The sequence below is a fragment of the Dipodomys ordii genome, unplaced genomic scaffold, assembly GCF_000151885.1.
Source record: "Dipodomys ordii isolate 6190 unplaced genomic scaffold, Dord_2.0 Scaffold22, whole genome shotgun sequence".
Taxonomy (NCBI): Eukaryota; Metazoa; Chordata; class Mammalia; order Rodentia; family Heteromyidae; genus Dipodomys; species Dipodomys ordii.
The window spans coordinates 5,785,076-5,799,427 of record NW_012267238.1 but is presented as its reverse complement, the minus strand read 5'-3'; the positions used below and the strand labels follow the sequence as shown (position 1 = coordinate 5,799,427).

The following is a 14,352-nucleotide window of genomic DNA, read 5'->3' as shown; positions in this document are numbered from 1 at the left end:
CGGCTCTCAACCCGGCACCCAGTGGCGGCTCGCGCTGGAGACCCGGAGGCTCAGGGAGTGTCGCCCAAGTGCCTGCCTAGCCGGGCGCGCTTCCAGCCCCGCCCCCTCCCCGGCCGCCCCTGAACCCGGGTTCCACCCTAGGGAGCGTCTCAAAAGTGCTTAGCTCCTGCTTACTCCAGTCGGCCTAGCTCCCAGCTTCCAGCATCCCAGATCTCAGTCCCTCCCCAGCCCAACTCCTCCCCCCTCCCCTCCGCCCAAAAGATCTCAGCAGATGGTGGCGCGGTCTGGAACATCTGGAGGTCGCTGGAGAGTTGGGGGTGGCGGGGAGAGGAAAGAGAAAAGATTGGAGAAAGCCCACTGGGAGGAAAAACCCGGTTTAGGAAGAAAAGCTGGTGGAAGAAAGAAAGCCATCCGACTTTTCTTTTTCTTTCTTTTTTTTTTTTTTCTTTCCCTTCCTGGAGGGAGCCATTGACTTCTGGCTGGATTTCTAAGAAGAGAAGCTGCTGTGTGGCTAGGTAGCAGTTTAAATCTATCCCTCCCTCTGCAACCCGTCTTCTTGAACTTTTTTTTAATGCTAAGAAAGGCAGGAGTGGGAGGAATCAAAACCACTTTTACGAATGGAAGGATACTTTGGTCTTGGCCCTGGCCCACCTAGAAACTTCTCCACTTTGAAGAGGCTTCTGGGTGGCAAGATGGGGGCAGTCCCTGTTCTAGGGACACCTCCCGCCTGGCCTGCCCTCAGCAGTGGCCCAGACTTGTTAGGCCCAGTCTTTTTGTTCTTTTCCTTGTTACTTAAAAGCGAAATTTTAAAAAGCCACACACACATAAAAATGCTTGGGCTTGTGTGTCTTTGCCTGGGGAAAAAGGTAAGTCTCAGGGAAGCCAAGTCAACCCTGCTGCTCAGAGAACTAATTGGCTTTGCAGATTTTTCCCTCTGCTCTCAAAGTCATGTGAGGTCATGGAGACTCCCAGGGCTGAGATTCCCCCACCCACCAGTTAGGGAAGTAGTAGTGAGAAAGTTAGGGGTCTGGTCTTACAGGCTTGGAAGGTAAGACCAGGTTTCCCTTTCCTATTCCCATCATCCTCTCTGTTAGAGTTAGGGAAGTAGTAGTGAGAAAGTTAGGGGTCTGATCTTACAGGCTTGGAAGGTAAGACCAGCTTTCCCTCTCCTTTTCCCCTCTCCTTGTTAGAATCCAGCCTTCAGCAACATTCTACTTAATCCTTCTGCAACTATCTGAAGGGTCCTCTTCATAGTCAGATTTAATAAGCAGGCTGCTGGAATTTAGTTCTACACCCCTGGAGCCTTCAGGAGCCCAACCCTTCTTCTTCCCTCTGGCCATAAGGCTGATTGAAGCCTGGATAGAAGAGACCTGAAATCAACAGGGGTGATGGTGGGGTATCAGGCTGGAACAGGTTTCATATCCCTGCATCTAGCAGTTTCCTAACCTTGGAGACTCAGTTTCTGCTGCAGTTAGAGGCTGTTGTAAGAAATAAACAAGGTAACTTAGGTAAAATATTGGTTTGGCTTACAGGAAGTTCCATTGTGTGGCTGTAATTATTAAAATGTGTCCCATTTAGGGCTGAAGTTGGAGTTGGAAGTCCTGAAGGCAGGGGAGGGGTCAGGAATGACCAGCTGGCTCTGGATTGTCCAGCTTGCCTCCTGCTGCCTGCTCTGCTCCCAGGGGAGGCTCTTTTGAAGGAACCTCCTGTCCCTGGCCTGAAGACTTCCATTCTCCCTTCCCTAGATGTACTTTGAAGTGAAATACTAAACTTCCCCAGAACTTGGGAAGTTGGGTGCTTACTGCCTTTGTCCTTTGTCTACTGGAGCTAGCCAGCTATTCCAGAGGCCCCAAACCCCTCTCAATTAACAGATGCATAAACAGCCCATCACACCTAACTAGTAGCCAAAGGCAATTTCTGAGCCTGCACTTGCACTATTTCTCTTGACCTTCCCTACCTGGGAGGTGGCCCCTGGCCTTCACCTGGGAACCCTCCAGCCACTTTACCTGCCACTGGGCCTCCTGTTGATAATCACTCTGTCTCAGCTCCCTCCTCAGGTCTGCTGTCTATTCCACCGCAAGAGTAACTTTTCTAAACTGCAACGCTGCACAATGGATGGTGACTCTTAACCTGTTTAAAACCTTTTAGTGAGGAGTTAGAATTGTGGCTTAAGTGAGAGAGAACTTGCCTAGTATGGTTGAGGTCCTGGGTTCAATTCCCAGCATCAACCATGGTAAAAAGTTTTCAGTGTTGTTGATGTGGCACTAAAGGCCTATGTGACATGCCTCCTATGGCCCAGAAATTAAGACGAGGGAGAGCGGTGAAGCTGCATGCTTTAAATCTGTTCAAGGTCTGCTTCCTCCAGGAAGCACTCTGGCATAATGTTGCCTCCAGCATTTTGTAGCTGAGTTCTGTCGTTTTCATTTTCTTTATCTATCTTGTGGTTATCCTGCTGCGGTTCCGTGCTAGGATGTGCTAGTGTGTGTGTATGTGTGTGTGTGTGTGTGTGCGCGCGCGCGTGCACACACACACACACACACACACCAGTACTATGACTTGAACTCAGGCTTTTTGCTGGACAATTGGAGATGGAGTCTTGGAGACATTTATAACTTTTCTACTTGGGCTGCAAAGATCCTCCAGATCTCAGATTCCTGAGTAGCCGGTGCCCAGTGGAGACTTGTTTTTTGTTGTTTCGTGAGATGGGGTCCTACACTGGTTTTGCATTCATGATTATCCTGTATCTATCGCCTGGGTTCTGGGACTACAAACATGTAATTCTGAACCTGGCTATATAATGGGAACTTTTAAGATCAGTATATCATTTAATCCCAGCAATTGACCACCCTCAGGCCATATTAGGGAGACTATATGGATTAATAGAGATGCAAATGTGGAGTTGAATGCTTTGGCCAATTTACCAGCTGAATGGTGGTCATAGTTGTTAAGTTCTGACCAGAAAAACCAATGTATCCCATGAGCCTCCTCTCTTTCTCTCTCTATCCCATGAGCCTCCCCCCCCCTCTTTCTCTTTCTCTTTTTCTGGCTATGCCTTCTTCTGTCAAAAGTCCTCAAGCCTAAAGCTAATGGAGCATCAGGAGCACATGAGGAAATAGGAAAAAAGAGATAGCAGGAAAGAATGTATATCTCTCCCACTCCAGGCTCTGTCATCATGTTTTCGCTTTAAGTCTGTCCAGTGATTCATATGTCAGAATTGGAACTGAAGGACATGGTAAAATGCCTCTGGCATGGCAAAGTTCTTGCACTTAGCCTCATTTTTAAACCTGTGAATAGACTTTTTCTGAGATTGACTCTTCCTCCATTTTACAGATGTGGACACTGAAACTTGGAAAGGACTCATCTTCAGTCACACAACTGGAGCTTAAAACTGGCAAGCCAGGTTAACTCCAGCCAGCCACAGCAGGGCAGAAGTCATTGTGGGTTTTGTTGGTCTCTCAGCAGTCACTGGGCCATCACACACCTCCTTTTCTGCCAGATCAGATGTGTCCCTTAATATTTCTCTCCCACTCTCCTTCCCTCCTGCTTTTCTCCCAGCCTGGAAAGCTTTTCTCAGCCCAGTCTATCAGCTACAAGTCCTTGCTGTCTTCCAAACCTTGACACCTCCTTCACAAAGATATTTCCATTTTGCACAGTTTCTTTGAGCCTGGAAGCACTTGGTTGGTAACTCAGTGCATCCCTGCAAGCTACTTCAACTTGCTGCTCTGGCATCCCCAGCTATTCCATTCCCATAGTCAGTCAGTTCGGAGTTTTGTTTGTTTGTTTGTGGGGCTTGAACTCAGGACCTAAGTGCTGTCACTGAGCTCTTTCACTCAAGACTAGTGTTTTATCACTTTGAGCCACAGCTTCACTTCCAGTTTTCTGGTGAATAATTGGAGATAAGATATTCCTGCCCAAGGCTGGTTTTGACCTCAATCTTCAGATCTCAGCTTCCCTGAGTAGTTAGGATAATAGTCGTGAGCTATTAGCACCTGGCTCAGTTCCAAGTCTGCTCCTCTGTATGTCCTATAGAAGTGTGTCTTGTTCCACCTACATCTTACTTATCCCGACTTTAACTTGGAAATCACCTCTTCCATGATGGAGCCCTCAGCCTCCTTTCTCTATCATAGTGTGTTCTTCCTCTGTGATGCCATGAGATACTGAGGATGCCTCTCTTATGAGCATGATTGTTCATTCATTCATTTATTCATTCTTCCTTTATTCAGGTAAGATGCAGACTTTGGAGCAAACCGTGTTTGGTTTGAATCACAATTTCAGAGTGGGAAATTACTCTCTCTGCCTTTCTTTTCTTACCTATAAAATGACAAAAATAATAGCCCTTACCTTAGAAGTTATTGTAAGGGCTAAATGAATTGATTCACATAGAATGTGTGGAACAGTGATTAGAATATAGTAAACACGATAATACTGGCTGCAAATTTTTATGATTTGTTAGTTTATGATATGTTACGTAGGAAAAACACTCATAAATCTGGACAGAGAAGAGGTTTCTGGGAGACCTGCAGAGGAGATTGTAAGGAATCTGTTTCCCTATTTAGACAACAATGGCCCTGGTAGGATCTGTTTATTGTAACCATTTTGGAATTCTGGACCCTTACTGAAGGTATGGAAGTTCCAGGATGGCCCCTACAGTGAGTTGTGGTTAATTTCCATTTCGATTGGTCACCCCAGGGTTCTACCTCTACTTCAACTCTGTAGTGAACAGCTGCATGTTCCTGGAGCAAACTGTGCACAGCTTATGGGAACCAAGTAGGCAAAAAGATGCTACCTCAATATTGCTGGATTTGGGTTCAATTGTGACTTTCAGATAAAGACATACAGACATCGGGTAACCTTTGTTGCACCTCCTCTGATACTGTAAAACCCTCTTCCTTCAGCTGCTGCAGCTTCTGGCGGACTTAGAAAACTGGTGCCTTTTCCTCTCTTTTCCCTATCCATTAAAGACTAGGCCATCCAAAAGCCCCATATAGACTGTGAAAATTACACAGTGACCACATATGTCCAGAGAAAGGTTGAGGCTCAGAAAAGACTCAAGAAGAGCTTGTTTTCACCGAAGGCTGGCCCTTGACATAAACAGCTTCAATGAAATAACCAAAGTAACAAAACCCAGCAAACTCTGGGGTAAGAAGAGAACTTGATTTCTGCAATTATCAAATTATCAGCATTAAATGTTACTTTTCAACAAAATGTCACAACCAACACAAAGAAAGAGGAAAACATGGCTAATCCAGGAGGGACAAGAGTGTATCAACATAAATTAGGAAAGAAATGATGGCAGATCTCATCTAAATACTTTAAAATAGCTCTGTTAAAGATACAATGGCTAGAGATGTGGCTCAAGTGGTAGAGTGCCTGCTTAGCAAGTTTGAACCCTCGTTACACACACACACACACACACACACACACACACACACAAAGCTAAAACAACTAAGGGAAGAGGATGTGGAGAAAGATAAGAAAATAATATATGAACAACATGGAAATGCTAAAGAAACAACAGGAAACCTCTAATGAAACTTGAGCTGAAATGTACAATAATGAAATGAAAATTTCTCTTTAGGACTCAAAGATTGATTTCAAGAGGCTAAAGAGAGAATCACCACATTTGATGACAAGACAATAAAAATTGTTAAGTGTGAGGAAGATCAGAAAAGAGGAAGGAGATGAAAAAGAGGGAGGAAGGAAAGGAAGGAAGGAGAGAGGAAAGCAAAGAAGGGAAGAAGAAAGGAAGAAATGGTTGTAGCCAGGCGCCAGTGGCTCAAGCCTTGTAATCCTAGCTACTCAATAGGCTGAGATCTGAGGATCTCGTTTCAAAGGAAAGACCGTGAGACTCTTATCTTCAACAAACCACTCAGAAAACCAGAAGTAATGCTGTGGCTCAAGTGGTAGAGTGCTAGCCTTGAGCTGGAATGCTGAGGGAAAGCACCCAGGCCCAGAGTTCAAGCCCCGCGACCAACAAAAAAAAAAAAAGAAAGAAAGAAAAAAAAAAAGAAATGGTTAGAGTACAAAGAAATAGTTGGAACACTTTCCAAATATGAATGAAACTTAAATGTAAACATCTGAGGAAATAATAAACTCCATGCAAAATGAACTCTCAGAGATACATGTTATAATCAAATTGTCAAGCCCAGTGTGGCTCACTCCTGTAATCCTAACTACTCAAGAGGTTGAGATCTGAGAATCAGAGTTTGAAACCAGTCCAGGCAGGAAAATCTATGAGATGCTCATCTCTGATTAACCACACACACACACACACACACACACACACACACACACACACACACACACACACACACACACACACACACACACACACACACACACACACCAAGAATCTGGAGAGCAGTAAGAGACATTACTTGTTTTATACAAAGGATTTTCAGTAAGACTTTGCTAAGTTTACTTCATATTATATCAGAAACCTTAGAGGCCAAGAATCAGTGGACTGATAGATGCCAAATACTAAAACTGACAACTAAGAATTATATGTCTGCTAAAATTGTCCTTCAAAAATGAGGAAAATTAAGAAAATTCTCAGATAAAGGAATGCCGGGGGAGTTTGCTCCCTCTGGACCTGCCCTGTAAAAAGTGCTCTTGGGTATTTTGTATGAAATGAAGATGATGAAATGAAAGACATAGACAGTAATGCCAAGTTAACTGTAGAAATAAGGATCCCAATGAAGATCAGTTGTCAAGCAATTACAAATCCTCGTATCATTTTAACTATAGGTTACAATGCCACATTTTTGTTCTCTACATAATTTAAGAGACTAATCGTTTAAAAGAATACTTGGGAGTACACAATGAGTGAAGATGTAATTTTATTATATCAACAACTGGCAGGGGGTGGGACAGAACTGTGAGGGAAGAGAGGTTGTACATGTTATTGAAGCTGCTGTAACTAACTTCAAATCAGAGTGTTACAACATTAGGACGTTATATGCAATCCCCATGGTTACCACAGAAAAAATAGCTGGAGAATTTATACAAAAGTATATGAGAGGAATTCAAATGTCTATTAAAAAAAAATCAATGGAGCCAGTGGCTCACACCTGTAATCCTACCTACTCAGGAAGTTGAGATCTGAGGACTGCAGTTCAAAGCCATCCTGAGCAGGAAAGTCCATGAGACTCTTATCTTCAATTAACCACCAGAAAACTGGAAGTGGTACTGTGGCTCAAGTGGTAGAGTGCTCACCTTGAGCTGAAGAGCTTAGGAACAGTGCCCAGGCCCAGAGTTCAAACCCCATGGCCGACAAAAAAAAAAAAATCAGTTGGGCACAAAAGGAGATAGTATGTAGAAAAATAATAAAGTAACAGAAGAAAATACTCTGCATTAGTATGATGGTCATCACTATCTGTGGGGATATATTTTAATACCTCAATGGTACTGAAACTGCAGGTAATAGTGAGCCCTATAATATTATATTTTAGGGTTTTTTTTTTTTTGGCAGTGTTGGGAATTGAACCCAGAGTATTGTACATGCTAGGCAGATTCTCTACTGCTGAATCCCAGCTCGTGTGTGTGTGTGTGTGTGTGTGTGTGTGTGTGTGTGTTTCTTTCCTGAGGCTTGAACTTGGCCTGGGTGCTGTCCCTGAGCTGCTTCTGCTCAAGGCAGGTGCTCTACCACTTGAGCCACAGCATCACTTCTGGCTTTTTTAAAAGTAGTTTTTTGGAGATAAGAGTCACATAGAGTTTCCTGCCTGGGCTGCCTTCGAACTGTGATCTTGAGATCTCAGCCTCTTGAGTAGCTAGGATTACAGGCCTAAGCCAGTGGTGCCCAGCCAGCTCCTGTATTTTGAGACAAGTTCTCACTATGTAGCCTAGGCTAGCTCAAACTCTAACTTCTTGCTTCTACTTCCTAAATGCTGAGATTACAAGTATGGTGGCTTACCGCTAGCTAATGCTATGTTTTTACATATGCATACATACCTATGATAAAATTGAAAATTAAATTCAGTATAGTAAGATATTAACAATTATAAATAGACTAATTATAGTAATATACTATAATAAAAGTTAGGTGAGTGTTGTCTGTCACAGGGAAGTTCTACAAGGCGTGGATCAACTGGATAATGGGATTTGTTTGTAAGATAGGAGAGAGTTTAACAGTAGATGACAGTGTGAGATTTTATCATGTTACTCAGAACAGCAATTTAAAATTTACAAATTGAGCTGGGTGCTAGTGGCTCATGCCTATAATCCTAGCGACTCAGGAAGATGAAATCTGAGGATTGTGGTTCATGGTACTCATGGGCAGACAAATCAAAGATATTTATTTCTAATTTCCAGCAAAAAGCCAGAAATAGATGCATGGCTCAAGTGGTAAAGTACCAACCTTGAACAAAGTCCTGGTACCCAAAATAATATTTTCTGACCTCGATTAGCTGTGGGTTACTGAAATTGTTCTTACTTACACAATCACTTAATTTTTACTTAATTTGAGACAAGGTCTCACTAAGTATCCCAGGCTGGCCTGTAACTCCGGGTCCTCCTGCCTCAGCCTCCTGAGCACTGAGATTATGGGTATGTACTACCAAGGCCCAGTTTGTAATTACTTTCAGTGTCAGTAGGTTTAACTCTGTAATTAAGACAGAGTTAGCAGAATAGATAAAACCCATGATCCAACTACATATACTCTGATTTATGATATAATTATCACTCAATTGTGAGGTGGAAATATTGTAAGACACAAAAGCATTTAATATTTCTAACCTATCAAATATCACAGTTTAGCAATAGTGCACTGTAGAATGATAGTTACTCCCTTGTGTTCGTGGCTACTGGGGAGCTATAGCTCACTGTTACTGCCCAGCACTGTAAGAATACACCATGCTACATGTCACTCACCTGGGAAAAGATGAAACCTCAAACACAAGCCAGGCACTGGTGGCTCTGTAATCCTTGCTACTCAGAAGGCTGAGATCAGAGGATTGTGATTAGAAGCCAGCCCAGGCAGACAAATCTGAGGGACTCTGAATCTCCAATCAACTGCAGGTGTGGCTCAAATGACAGAGTGCCAGCCTTGATTAGAAAAAACCAAGCAAGAATTTTTTTTCTTTTTATTGTGGAAATACTGTACAGAGGGGTTACAATTACATGGGCAAGATAATGAGTACATTTCTTATCAAGCATTGTAGCCTCCTCCTTTGTTTCCCCTTCCTGTCCCTTCCCATCCTCCCGCTCCCTCACCCAATCCTCCTCCCCCATCCCCCAAACTTGTAAAGTCCGTTTTCCACATAATGACTTGTCCAAGCAAGAATTTAAGATCCTGGGTACAAGGCCCAGTGCCAGCACAAGAGAAAAAAAAACAAGATGGGAAAAGATATTTTATGTATAAGGTAACCAAAAGAGAAGTTGACCATACCAATATCAGACAAATAGACTTTAAATTAAAAAATAAAATTAAAAGATTACAAAAGACATAAAAGGGCATTGCATAGTAATGAAAGATTCACTATAACAAGATGATCTAATAATTACAAACATTTTTGTTAGTAGTACTGGGGTTTGAACTCAGGGCCTCACATTTGTTGGGTAGGTACAATACTGCTGAGCCATGTCTCCAGCCCATAATTGTAAACATATATGTCCTTAATGAGACCATCAACATTTATAAAGCAGGCACTAGTAGTTCATGGTACTCAGGAGACTGAGATATGAGGATCACAGTTTGAAGCCAATCTGATCAGGAAAGTTTGTGAGACTTTTATCTCCAATTAACCATTAAAAAGTCAGAAGCAGAGCAGCTGCTCAAGTGGTAGAGTGCTAGACTTGAGCAAAAAAAAAAAAGCTCAGGGATAGTATCCAGGCTCTGAGTTCAAGCCCCAGGAGAGGCATGTGCACACACACACACACACACACACACACGCACACACACACACACACACACACACACTGGCACTGGCACCACCCCTACCCCCAACACACACAATACAAAGCAAAACTGAATTGAAGAGAGAAACAGAGAATTCTAGGAAATTTCAGCAACTTATTCTAGGTAATAGACCGGCCAAACAGAGGATGAATAAGAAAACAGAGGACTTGAACAAATCAGCCAGATCTAAGAGTGATGTACCTATGAACTCATTTTCAGTTTTTTAAGATGAAAAGTAGAGGCGGATGGTAGTGATGGCTACACAACTTCATGGATATTTCATACCATTGAACTGAACACAGGGAAACTGAGGCAAGAGCTTGATTATAGATCCCAGAAGAACAGTGTGGGATGTGGGAGGATTGGGAGGCACCAAGAAAAGAATGGGAATGGCTTTTGGCTTTGGGGCAGGGGATGGGGGGAGAGGCTCCTCAGCTGCTCCTCAGGCAGGCTCATGAAGAGAATGAGCTGCTGAGGGAGACATGCTAAGGTGGTCAGTCTTTTCTTAGCCAGTTAAGTAGTGGTGCTTGTGGGGCCAGCTTCCAGAGCTGGTCTCTTTCCAGGAGGCTGGGTCCCACCTGAGATGCCAACCTTCCCCACATTGATTTCCAGGTTTCCTCTGACCCTATAATCTCTGCTCCCATCCCTGTGCTAAGAAGCCAAGTACACCTGCAAGTTCACACAGGATATGATGCTTCTGCCACCATAGAGTCTGCATGAGAGCCTGAGGTCCTTGCAGATTGGGTGAGGCCACATCTTTCCACCATATTTCTACCCATCACTTCCCCATTTTGTAAACAGGAGACTAAGGGCTAGAGAAAGGGAATGACTTGTCCAAGATCACAAAGCTAATGAGCAAGAAAGCTACTAGACTCTTCTTTTTTAAACCAATAGTCAAGGGCTCTTTATACCTCTCTACATAGATGCTGCAAACTATTTCCCCTACCCATTTGGTCCTGTTCATTGTTTCTACTGACTTCACTCCATCCATCCATCCAGTATTTCCCTGCTGAACCTCTGATACATGCCTGATCTTGTGCTGGGATATAGGGACTCACAGTTGGGGTGCAAACACTGACACAGATGCATCTGAGGGCCTGAAGTTTGGATGTCTGCCAACAATCTGTGCAGAGCATGTAGAGTAGAGAGAGCCAGGCTGTGGCCAAAGTAGTCAGGCAGGTGAGGTGCCATCTAGAAGCAAGCCTGTTAGGCATGGAGTGGGAACGATGAGTTATTGGAGAAATCAAGGCATTTCAAATGAAGCTGTTGCGTGATCTAAGACCAAAGGGGAGAGGGCGGAGCTTTAGGTGCCTCCATGTGACTGGGGTGCAGGAAACACGGGGGGGGGGATAGTGGGGAGTGGGTCTGAGCAATGTGGGGAGGAAGGGGAGGCTCTGCAGGGGGTGGCTCTTGTGTTATGCCTGTCAGTGTTGGCCTGTCAGTCTCTCCCGCAGAGTCCTGGAAACTTACTTTTTGTTACCTGTCCCCCATCATATACCTACTTGTTCCCTCCTCTGTCTGTTCTTTGTCCATTTCTCTCCTTTAGCCCATCTCCTGCTTCCCTTTTGTCCTGTCTCCAGGTGATTTCCTGATTGTGTCACAGAGCCTTTGCCATAGGGTTCATGGCTTTGCTACCATTTACCTTGTCATCAGCAGCTTACCAACAGCATATCTAGAGGGTGATTTCCAGCCAATCAAGTCTTTCCATCCCATGCTCTCCCTGGCCCTTGTGTGGGGGGAAAATGTCTACACCATGGCCCACAACCTTTTGGCTTGTCAGGCATCCCAGATGAACCCCAGGGAACTTTGTTATTGAACCAAGTGCGTTATCACATTATTGCGTGCAAAGGGCTGTGTACTCAATTTATTGCTTTCTGTCCCAGGACAAACAAAAGGGTAGAATAGTTCTCCCTCCTCCCATGTCACAGGGTTACTCTCTGAGGGCATTAGAGTCTATACCAGCCATAAGCAAACATGTCTAGCAAGAGGGCTTTGGAGGATAGATCACTTATAGTAAGAAATGTGTATTGTCACACAAGTGAAAGCACAGTACACACACACACACACACACACACACACACCTGAAACAAAAGTTTGACAGACAATAGCTATTCTCACAACATGTAAGACACTCTATTCTCTTTTTTTCCCCTGTATTGTTCTATTCCATAAGAAGTAACAATGGTTAAAAAAATTACAACCCTGTAAAATTTCACATCCCACTAATGGTTACAATAGGAGATGTGGAAAAACCTCTGTTTCAGTCTCTGTCTTGTTTCAACAAAACAAGACAGAACAAAAGAAATCTTTATCCAATCTCCTTGGCCAGCCTCCTCACCTAGCTCCTCATTCTCCTCAATCCTTTCTACTTTTTCTTTGAATTATTTACTAGAGCATTTTTTTTAGTTCCATGCCTGTATCAGTTAAACTAGGAATGGCAATTTCCAGAAAACCATTCAACCTTTCCAGAAAAGCACAAAGCAGCCTCTGCTGCTGCCATGCAGCTGACTGTGGCTCACCGCCTCTCACGGTGTAATATTTGCCACATGCAGCCTCTCCTGGGCTTCCCTCTTCCCTTTTCTCTCTGCTCCATGAAATGCTGCCTTTCTTCCCCCTTAGTCCCCAGTCTTTACGCAGCTCTGCACAGCCTCCTCCTCCTCTCTCTCTGCAGTCACTTTCTGGGCTGCTCAGACTCCCACCACCTTCAGATGTGTCTCCTTCTCTCTGTCCAGATCACCTGTCCTAGTCTAGGTGCCCAGGACCACCTCCTCAAGGGTACCCTGCCTGCCTCTCCTTACCACCAGTCCAAGTTCTGGAACACTAAGAGAGTTTCTTCTAAAATGTAGTTGGATCTCCAAACCCCATTTTCTTTAACATCTATCTACAACTTTCTGTTACTTTTAGGATGAAGTTGTAATTCTTTTTGTGTGTGTTGATACAAAGTCTTGCTTTGTACTAGGCTGACCTCAAACTCATGATCTTCCTACCTCAGACTCTAATGTGCTAGGATTAGAGGCATGTATCACCATGCCCAGCTTGAAGCTGTAATTCTTTATCAGATATATCACTTATGTTATGTGGCCTCAGCTGACCTCTCCTGCCATGCCCCTCCCCTGTATCTCTGTCCCACACCCAACCACCTATAGGTGCTGGGTCAAAGTGCTCACTCCCTTCCAGCCTTTGCACCCACTATCCTCTGATTAGAACAATACCTTAAGTCCACTCTTCCTCCAGTTGTAGCTGGGCTGTCAACACTTTAGAGGTTGTGTTGTGATCGCCCCTCCCCCTGTGGAGGTTCTAATAGCTCATGCTTATCATCTCTGATTCATTACAGTGAGTTCTGTGGATCTAGGGACTCTGTTATGATTGCTCAGACCTCAGGACCTAGCTAGAACACAGCAGGCATTCAGTGAACATTTGCTTAAGAACAGACTTATTATAAAGGATATTAAAACCATAGACAGAGGCTTGGGTATCAGGAGGGGACAGTGGCTTGATGTTTGGTACATAGACTGCATACATCAGAAAGGATGTTGGGATTATGGCAGTATAATGACTGGATTCATGGAATACAGACAGGGGGGACCAGAGAGTATTTCAGTTTCAATTCTTCGCAGCTGTGGTCTCTCTGGTTTTCAGTTCTTGTGTTTTATGAAGCTCTACCCATTCTAGAGGCCTGGAGCAATCAGGCCTAATTCAGTATGACTTTGAATGTCCTCATCTTCCTACCTCTGTGCTGTGGTCAGATGATGTCTGGCCTTTGTCTCTTTGTAACCAAACAATGGTTCTGGGGTTCAAGTTGGGAGATCTTAGTTAGGGTATTTAACCTAACCTGTATTTAGTTACCTATTTCCTGGAAGCCTAATGACAGAGCCTGTGCCCAGGTCTGGCTTGCATTCTGTGCTCAGGATGAGGGTCTGGGGAGAGACCAGAACCCCTTAGAGGGAGTTATCCATCATTAGATCATTAGAGTATATAGGCCAAACTGCCTCAGAAGCCTGACTTTTACAGGTGGAGAAACAGAGAGGATAAGAGACTTGTGTAGGGTCACATGACATGCTGCAGAAGAGGCTCAGTTAGAATCAACTCTCTTTGGGCTCCTGATCAGGCTCTTTGCTCAATCTCTGAAGTTACACAGCTCACAAATGGAAGAGCTGTAACTCGAGCTGATCATTCTGAGGCTCTTGCTCTTTCTGCTCTGCCCTTTTGCCTCCTTAGTTTCTCATCTACTCCTTTCCCTGTCCTGTGAAGTTGATAGAGCAGGGAGGCTAAACAATAAGAGAGGCCTAGGAGTGTGGCTCAGTGGTAGAGCATCTGCTTAGAAAGTGGAAGGTCCTGTACTACCAAACAAAAGCATGGCAGGGAAAAGGAAGTGGGAATATGCTCAACTCTTAAACAACATTGACTATGGGTAAATGGTGGTCTAGACTCTGCTACTTCTGGTGAGCCTTCTAAGA

The 14,352-nt window shown here is 44.0% G+C and overlaps 2 protein-coding genes across 2 annotated transcripts in view; one reads left to right on the top strand and one right to left on the bottom strand.

Moving 5' to 3' along the window:
* Nucleotides 1-14,352, top strand: part of LOC105983940 (olfactory guanylyl cyclase GC-D-like) — a 103,897-nt gene that overhangs the window by 1,398 nt on the left and 88,147 nt on the right. The window lies entirely within an intron of this gene.
* The window catches only part of Tsku (tsukushi, small leucine rich proteoglycan), a 42,148-nt gene that overhangs the window by 11,830 nt on the left and 15,966 nt on the right, over nt 1-14,352 (bottom strand). The gene's annotated exons all lie outside the window — the stretch shown is intronic.